Raw genomic sequence first — 9,957 nt, 5'->3', positions numbered from 1 at the left:
CCTCCCCATGAGCCCCCAGGTACCTTGTTGTGTGTTTTTTATGATGTCAGCTCAGGCTTCTGTGGGAACAATCTCCTCTGTTCCTATTACAACACAGGCAACAGCTAAAGAACCATCATCCTCAACTGCCGGACACACCTGTCCAAGCAGAGAAAATAAATCATCAGGCCGACACACTGCGAGGGACAGGTATTCAAAAATATGTATCTGTGAGGTATTATCACATGCATAAACCATTGCCTACTTCTTAGCTGTATAACTCCCCCATAACCTGAAATACCTGCCCTTTGCTCTCATGCATCTCTTTGTCCACACGCCTCTTTTGTCCTAACAATGACCCGGCTGAGTTACAGCGAGAGCAACAGGTGAACAAAGTGCAGGTGAGTAAAACTTGAGTAAGACACACCCGCAGTTTGAGTCGTGCGAGATGGGGGAGCAGTGACAAGGGGGCTGGTGGGGCCCCTGGCCCCCAGGGGCAAACAGGGGCCTAATCCAAAACCTGGACAGGGTTTTGCTGGATGCTGGGCAAGGCAGCCACTTTCGGTCTCAAGGTGTAATTGTTGGGATTAGTCTCTCAACAATGAGCACAATGGCAGAGCCGTATCCTGTTTCAGCAGGGGCGTGGCACAGGTTGCTGCAGAACTACGTTAACAAAGATGGAAGAAGGCGATTGTTTGAATCTTTAAGTTAAACAAACAGTAGTAGTCTGTGAAATACTGACCCAAACTACAATAAAATCGCTCATTATCCACCAATCAAACACCTTTACCTTTCGATTCCAAGATAGTTATTACAATAAAGCTCTATGTTGAGCCTCAGTTCTGTACTGTGGAATTAGTTGATTATGAAAAAGCTGAAAAATAGTGATAGAAGGTCTAAATTTTTTAAAGATTAAATGTTGGTTTTTTTTGGTAGTCTTTCACCATGTCAACCATGAGTGAAGCTCAGTTTCTTCAAAGGGAGCAGTTAGTGAATTGCTCTGCTCTGAAAGGTTTGCTTTGTTTAGGCCCTTCATTTGCATACCAAATGAGGTTTATAGTGAAGGCAGGGGCCTGACCCGAACTTATTTGGGTACTGATGGCTATCTGGCCAACCAGTCACGCAAGTCAGGATGTGAGGACATCCATAAGCAGCACTGACTCAACAGCCTCAACAAACACAAACACACAGACGCAAATACTGCTGCATACATATACTCAAACTCCCACCTGCTAACACTTCTTGGCTTCTCCAAGGCCCTTTTATGAAAAAAATCAAGTAAGAACACAATAGAATAAGGAGGTGTTATGTAGGTATAAAAAAGTATTTGTGTGCACAATTTTAGAATTTGTTATCTCAAAATAAGAATTCTTGCTCTGGATTTAGCGTAATGTATCACCTTCATGTCATTATGCTTGTCTTGCCTTCACACATTGACTTTACTATGAATTGCTTGGATTTAATGCAGCTTTATTTAAAGTTGTTTGAGATCCAAACAAACATTTTACAGGAAAACCAATTGTTTCTCAGTAAGAACTTTGATACTGGGAATGACATCCAGTTCATAAAAACTCTTATTCTGGAGTGTTTCATGAATGTCATCTTTGTTGTCTATTTCCAACTTCTGGCTGATTGAATTTCCCCTTATAGACTCAAGAACACAAATTATTAAATTGTGTGTAGAAATCACCTTTTTTTTCTCCAGTATACCTCACAGTGTCCATAAATATGTCTATATCTTTTTCTACGTTATGAAGACACATTTTCTGTCCCAGTATGCAAATTGGCCTGTGATTTATGATGGACTTTTCCCTGACTCACCTCCCACAGCTTTAGTTCTTGTTTTTTGGTCTTTACAGATACACTGTAATCCTGAATGGGTCTGTGTACTGGATGCACCTACAGTATCAGACATCCTGGGGATCAAAAGATGAGATGAGAGAAAGCTGGGACAAGTAAAACCTTGCTCACTGTAAAACAAGCCACTGAACAACAAGGTTTATATTTGTCTTTACAGTAACCTGACAGCAGTCGTGTGGATCCAAGTCTAGATAAATGCCACAGCTTGTCAACGGAGAAAAAGGAAAACAATGACTCATGTTTGTTTCATCTTTGCCTATGTGCTGTTGCAGAACATTTCCATGTAGCCCTTCACTAATCTGCATTCAGTATCCAAGGTGACTAGTAACGCTGGATATGTATCTCCCCTCAGGCCTCCAACTGAAGCCATAGCTTTTATGCTGCATAGCCAACTGAGAATCACAATACACACAATAGGTGACCTTGAAGGGCATAGTAAGTCTTCTTAAAATAAAACCAAGAGAGTCTAAGTGAGTGCTGTTTTCTCATTAAACATATCAAACAACTATGAATTATTCATTTAACTTAATTAACATAGTCAGACTTTTAAAAATCAGTCTGTGCTTTCAAAAAAAGCATACCAGAGCCAAATAATCTGTTTATCACTTATGAGTACCAAAACATTGTCATTTAAGTGAGTACAAGTGATTGACAGTGTGCTGGAGTCTTTTCCTGCACAGTATAGAGTTTTAGATAAGAATGTTCTTTAGTGAGTAACAAGTCTCTTAAAGTGCTCATATTATGCTTTTTGGCTTTTTCCCTTTCCTTTATTGTGTTACATATCTTTTTGTGCACGTTACAGGTTTACAAAGTGAAAAAGCCCAAAGTCCACCCCAAAGGGACTTACCATCTGCAACAGAAAACACTGTTTACAAACTGCTCCAAACAGCTCTATTGTAGTCCAGCCTTTACTTCCGTGACGAACGTGCGTCACTTTGTAACACACGTTATAATGCTCGCCTAGCTGCTAGCATGGCACTCCCTCATACTCTGCAACTGAATAGCTAGCAGTGTTTACCTAGCTACTGCGCATGTGCGACTCCCAACAAAGATGGAACAGAAGTGAGATGTCTCACTCTGTAGCTAAAACAGAGAGCTCAACACACAGGGTGAAAAGAGGAGCTGCAGGAATGTGCAGTACAACAAAAATATGGTGTTTTTTGAAAATGAAACCATGTAAACCTATTCTGGTACAACCTCTAAATACAATTATGAACCTGAAAATTAGCATAATATGAGCACTTTAACTAAACTGAGAGAAGGTGCAACAGTGAAAGAAGGAGCAAACCTGCTGTGCAATTGCATATTGCACTATTGTAATGTCCCATATTCTTGTGATAGCTCAGAACAAACTAGATAATGTGAATTTAGCTGGGCTGATGTGCTGGGCTGTCATCAAGACCACTAACCAATAGAGTCCAAGACAAGTCCAAGTCTGACCACTCAGACGCACAAGTCAGAGACAAGTCAGAGATAACAGGAAAAAATTACTCAAGGCCGAGACTTATCTGGAGTAATACAGTACAGCCCTACTGCTGGGCATGTATAACCCATATCGTTCAACTTCTACCTCTTTGGTGTAGTATATTTATCTACAACTGTGCAGAGAGACTGGGTTAAAACAGAATGAATAAACAAAACAAAAAAAGCTGAGCAGTATTCGAGGTTGATTTAGAATTCGAATGTCAGTGTTATGAATCAAGCTTTGAAGGTTTGAACTATTTGGTACAGCCCTATATCAGGAATATTTTGGATATTGCAATATACATATCGCATATTCAGAGACTGTCCATTAAAAAAAACTTAACCTGCATTACAACTGTCAACCAGAACATCGTATGCAGAAGGACTCAAATGGATTACGCTTATTAAAAAAAAGTAAATATATAATATAATGAATAACTAACAGCACTTTGATGCGAGGCTGTGTGTGGATACTTTGCTTTGCGTGGCTTGTAGTAAATAGACACCTTGTACTGTAAACCAGACAGCCCATGAAACTGATCTTGAACAATATCCTGTGTGTTATAACATATTTATCAGTAAAGAATACTGAACAACAATATATCCACATTCTCTGAATGGTCATAGACACAATGTAAAGCCATCAATAGCTGCTGTTCTCATAAGTTTTCCCAAATTAGAGGCCTTATCACTCCATATGCAGCATCTGTCCGTTAAGTCTTTTCTGTTGTTTTATCCACCTGTCTCCTCAGTCTGCCCTGCTGCTCAGGTGACTATGGGATAATTACAGAGATTTACATTGTCTTAGAGGAAATTGGAGGACTTAGCCCAGGTGTGATTTTTAAAGGACCCTCATTACATTGATCAGCACTCAACCACTGATTTCTACCAAGTCTCTCGCCAATTAGCTCCCTGTCCGCCTCGGCAGCAAAGCCCCCCCCCCGCCACCTTATAAAGAAAATATAGAATACATAACTCATTCAGGTGTTTGACTTTTTCTACATTACAATATTTAACATTGTATGTTAAACTTGTATCTTTGCCTGGTTGTGAGGAGAAACAAGACTCATGTCTTCTCACAAAGTCAGAGAATCACCAAGGGAGCAGCGTGCACACAAGCAGTCTAGCAGCCACAGCCGTGCTCTGACTTGCGGCCTGCCACCAGCAGCTGGTAATTGGCCCCAAAGGATTTAAGGCGGGATGGTGCGTGTGGATGGCGCGGTTGTATCCCATAATCTCCAATGGGGCAGTTTCCAGAGAGAAGTGGAGCGAGGCATACCAATTATTACTGCATGTTATTCCACAACACACCTGTTTGGCTCATCTGCTGCTTCAGAAACAAACTGTGATCCATCTGACATCAGTGACAAGCAAAGTGGAGTAATATACAGAATGTATACATGAAATGTATGCAATGAAATACATTCATATGCATCTATTTAGCATGAGAAAAATACATGTTTAAATGGAAAGTATCACCACAAAGGATCATATCAGACACAATGTTCACAGTGTGCAAACACATTCACTGTTAACATTACCCAATTAATTCCCCAAACAAATTTAATGGATTTAAATGAGAGCATGTTTACTTATGTGAAGATTAGTAACTAAAATTACTTGGTTAATGTTAAGGAAAGACGTTGGTCATTCAGTAGTTAAATAAGAAAATATCATCATTGACAAGTCATAGACAAGATTTGATTCAGGACGCTGGTGTTGCAAGTAAACACTTATCCACCACCCAGACCTCCACACACTGCTGTGACAGTACACTTTGACATTGCTGTTACATGTAACACTTTACACTCTTTAAAAGAAAAAAAAATCTATTCAAGCCATATTTTCTGAAAGTAAAGTCAGTTTTTGTTCATATTCCATCCACCTGTTTCCACCAGCAACAAAAACAACCAATTGACTAACTCATTTCTTGACATTATGAAATTGGAGCATCCGGTAGTAATGATCCACGGTGCTAAAACTGAGACTTGGATTCTTGCATGGAAGTCCATTTTACTTACTAATTACTTACTATTATACTTAAGTTAAAACATTATTATTGTGCTTGACCGAGCTTGTAATCTTATATTCTATATAATCTTGTTTTGATGTATCATCTCTTCATGATGTTAATGAGATGGGTTTCAGCATGTACTGTAAGTGGATGGTGGGGAGGTCGCCATTGGAATTATTCTTTTTGTATCTTTTTGTTTCTGTATGCTTATGTGTTTACATTTTGCTATGTTTTTTTTGTTTTTGTTTTTTTTAAATTGAGCAAAACAAAATGGTGGAAACACTAAACGGTGTACTACACAGTTGACGGTTTTATCACAATGAACACAATGACCGAGATGTGTAAGACTGTAAGTATTAAATATATGAGGCAAATCTTCTAAAAGATTTTGTTGATTAAATTCAATGACTCTGAATGGATTCCTGTCTGTCTTAAACCTACATGTGCAGTCACACACACACACACACACACACACACACACACACACACACACACACACACACACACACACACACACACTACACACACAATCACAAACTCTAAAGTGTGACTTGTTGCCTGTCAAACACAGCTGCGGTGCTGCAGTGCTGCTGGATGGGTCAAGTTTCATTCATTGACAGTCGAGACATTGCAGTTTGTTTAGGAAATGAGCTTAAATGCTGACCTCCAGGTCATCATTCATTGTGCCCTTCTTTAAATAGCATGTTAGCCTAGCCTGCCTCACGGCAAAATGTGGCATTGTCAAAGCTTTAAAGGGTTTGTGTGTGTTCAGTTTGAGGGCATTATGAGGTGCTATGATATAATACAATCTCCAAACACACCTGCCTGTTTCTTCCATGAGACTCTCTATTTGGTCCCATGTAATTAGCTCACTGTGTAATGTGTTTACTAAGGCATTAGCATGCAGGGAATGACAATGATGTTCAGAGGAAGAGCTATATGCTTTAGTTTATGTGTATGTGGATTCATCCAGGCATGAAAAATGTTGAATGGCACTAACAGAGGGTGAGCGCCCATTACGTGAGCCTTTTGAGATTATTCAGAGAGGGAAGCATCGTTCTCTGTAGCCATACACATAGCTGATAATCGTTGGGTCAATAGTCAGTTGCCGCGTGTGAATTTACAGTTATAACATCATCAGTAATAGAATTTTACAATAACATTTCCATTTAGGAAGAACTCCTTTCTCATCCAGGCCAGTCCAGTTAACAGTTTTTATGACAAAACATTTTGTATAAGAATCCTAACTGCACTTTCACTCTCCGTCAAACTAATTTTTCATACATTTCTGGTGGTGGTGAGTATTTACGATTTACGTTTGTTTTCCTGCACGAGAAGTAGTTGAAGTGAATATTAGCCCTTTTCAACCAGATGTTACCAGGAACTAAATGTCCTTGTTTAATGTTTGCATTTGCACCACATTTCAACAACCGTGCTGACTAGACAAATAGAGCAATGACAGATAGATTTTTGCTAATGATGAAACAATAACAAAGACAGGACCAATGCATCACATTGGTCCTGTAGTTGACTGTTACATAACTGACGCAAAGTTTGGGGTTTTGAATGTCAATAAACTTTACAAGAAATATCCTCCCCTAGTCCCAATATTGATATTACTGGCACGCAGTACCTACTGTCTTACTGTCTGAATTTATGCTGCTCTTGTTGTACCAGCTTCAAATGTTGTGTTCGACCAATCAGGGACTCTCAGCGCAGCAGACTTATCAGAATGTGCTACCTGTGGACTTTTGGGGGGGCAGGAAACATGGCAGAGGAACTCAATTTAGACCCTGGTTCCTCCATTTGGTAAATTCTGTGAGTTCCTAAAAACGGTTTGTGGATTCCTGGATAAGTTCCTGCAGTGGAAAAGGACAATATGACACTATTCAATGGAAATTAGATTTCTATATTTTTTCAGACTTTCTCGTGCTGAATTACTTTATCTTAGCCTCTAAAACTATTTTGATAAAACAAGGTACTTTTTGGTAAACTAGTCACAACCAGCGGACATATGCAACCAGTGACAAATCTTCTAAGTCAACATTGCTTTGTATCATTACTTTTAACTACACTTTTAACATAACAATAAATGTGTCCTGCATATGATCATTTGTGTGCTTTATATACTGCATAAACACCATGAAACTTGAATGTGGTGGCCATGGCACATTTTGAAAGCAAACTTCATAATGGGACATGAATTACGTCCTGCTATGCCCTGCAGTGCCCTGCTACGCCATGAACTACTACAACTACTATTTCTAGTCATAGTTCCATTATCTTTATTGTGACTATTATTGCCACTGTTCATCACACCCCTAACCGGCACCGGTTTCTCCCTAATAGGAAGTTTTTCCTCGCCACTGTCACACTAAATGCTTGCTCTTGGGGGAATTACTGGAATTGTTGGGTCTTTGTAAATTAGAGAGTGTGGTCTAGACCTACTCTATCTGTAAATTGTCTTGAGATAACTCTTGTTACGATTTGATACTATAAATAAAATTGAATTGAATTGAATTGAAATAGTGCATCACTGACAGCTATGGACTGGACTGAAATGGGGTTTTAATGATTCATACAACTAATTCAGGATGCCAAAATATTTTATTTTTAGGGGATATGAAATATCTTTGAACATTTTTGCTTCAAAACTAAATGTAGTTGATTGTGTGATTCTGGCAGACTTGTATTCTCGCCAGTGTTAAAAATGTGAGATCATCGTTGGAAATAAATATCAGCATTACAGAAGTTCTCATTACACTGTGAGTTAAATAATGAGTCAAATTTTGACTTCATTCTATTTCTGTTATTGCTAATTCATGTTTATAATGTTACAACCTTCAATGTAAAGCTATGTCTTTCTGAACATATACAGTACATTCACTGTGTGTTACTGTGTGGGTAACGACTGATCTCTCCCACAGAGTGTATCATGGGGGCCTGGCTGCAGGATGACAGCAGGTCCTGCTAATGATGCAAGACATGTTTATGATGTGGAGGCTCTCTAGGGAGGCAGGGTTCAGGTGAAGCTACAGCAAGGAAGCGGCCCACTGGGACCAGTTACCAAGGTAGACGCACAGCTCTTCTCCACTCCTCACATGCACTGCGCTGTACCTCTCCACCTCCTCTGTGTGTCAGGGTAAGGGCCATGACAAAAACTAAAGTAAAGACTACATCAGACATTTTGAAGTGGCTTAAACAAACCTGAAATCACTTTTTAATTAACACATTAATCTGGTTAAACACGCGTAGTAAAAAAAATCTGTGTACCATTGTCAAATAAACAGCACCTTAGTTTAATTATCATATGACCACATTTCCCAGAACTCCCCCAAGCACTTCCTGCTTCATTTGCTTAGCTGAAAACAGTCACCATGTCAAAACAATTTGCCAGCGACCTTTAAAAAACAATGTCTTTTTTTCTGTTTTTGTTGCCACAGATCCCCCATATATCCAAATCCCAGACAAGTGCTCTCACAAAAAGGGCCAAATTAAGAGGCAAACACTTTTCTGGTGAATTTGCCCAAAGGAGCATCTCCCATTACAACCACCGTATTCAGTAAGAAAAAGTCTGTCTATCATCGTACTTAACTTATCGTCCAAAACAACCACAATTCCTGCAAAATCATCAGATGTAACTCAATGTCTCCGTTCTGATTGAATGGTCAGCCTTGGGAGATGCTGCAGCTGCTGCAACATGCTGAATGCTGCAACCCTTCAAACACATAGCAAGTGGCAAGGCTGCATATCAGTGGTAGCTTGTTGTTTCTGTATTTGCTGTACGGACTTGATAAATGTTTAATTTGCTGGATCCACTTGTTTATTGTTGATGATTTGGTACTGCAATAATTATTCCTTCATGTAATTCTATTCAAAAATAAAGAAACAGATTGTGTTTGCCTCTACGCATACTGTACATACATCACATTTTACCCAAAACTACTTGAAACAAACTACTTTTTGCTGTTATAAGTGTTTTATGTTTCTGCAGGGCCTCAGCATATAAAAACTTCATAAACGCATTGTTTCTCATCACTGTCTGCTGGCAGTAAATTACTGTTGAGCAATGTTAAAAGGTTGCAATTAATTCAGATTTATAGCTTAGAGAGATGTACCGTTCTTGGTAATGCTGATGGCCACAGCCAAAATATACATCTGACCTAAGCAGCGAGGTGGGCAGGGAGATATCAAGATCTCCAGCCTGCCCACTCAAAGGACAGAATTATTCAAGGGGGGAGAATATCAGAAAAGAGATATTAAAAAGCAGAAAAAGTAAAGATTCCTTTATTATAAATGTCAGGTCAACCTGAAAGTTATCTGATCTGCACTTATGTTTTTCTAAAAGTAAAGTGTTACTGGCTGCTTATTGGCCTGCTTATGTAGCACTTTTAGTGAACATGCTGCATATCTTATCTATGCAGATAAAGTTAACGACTTCGGCCACATCTGTAGTTTTTGTTCCTCATGCGGGCAATCCTCAGGTTCCTCAATTGTAAATCATAAAAAGGTTTTTCAGTAGATATTTAAGAGGAAACACATTTTCCGGTGTACTTGTCTATCTATTGTGCAATTGTGTCGCCATAAATCTGATCGACACCAGGTCTGAGCTCAATGCGTAACAATTTTTACCAAATGGT

General features: G+C 39.2%; 1 long non-coding RNA gene across 1 annotated transcript; it reads left to right on the top strand.

Annotated features, from left to right (window-relative positions):
• Positions 1 to 236: 236 nt before the first annotated feature.
• Positions 237 to 9,178, top strand: LOC144520251 (uncharacterized). The gene is made up of 3 exons (XR_013502196.1): positions 237 to 380; positions 8,245 to 8,388; positions 8,761 to 9,178. It is a non-coding gene; the product is annotated as an uncharacterized LOC144520251 (long non-coding RNA).
• Positions 9,179 to 9,957: the final 779 nt, after the last annotated feature.

Source organism: Sander vitreus, chromosome 7 (assembly GCF_031162955.1).
Source record: "Sander vitreus isolate 19-12246 chromosome 7, sanVit1, whole genome shotgun sequence".
Classification (NCBI taxonomy): domain Eukaryota; kingdom Metazoa; phylum Chordata; class Actinopteri; order Perciformes; family Percidae; genus Sander; species Sander vitreus.
This window is presented reverse-complemented; position numbering and strand designations above follow the sequence as displayed.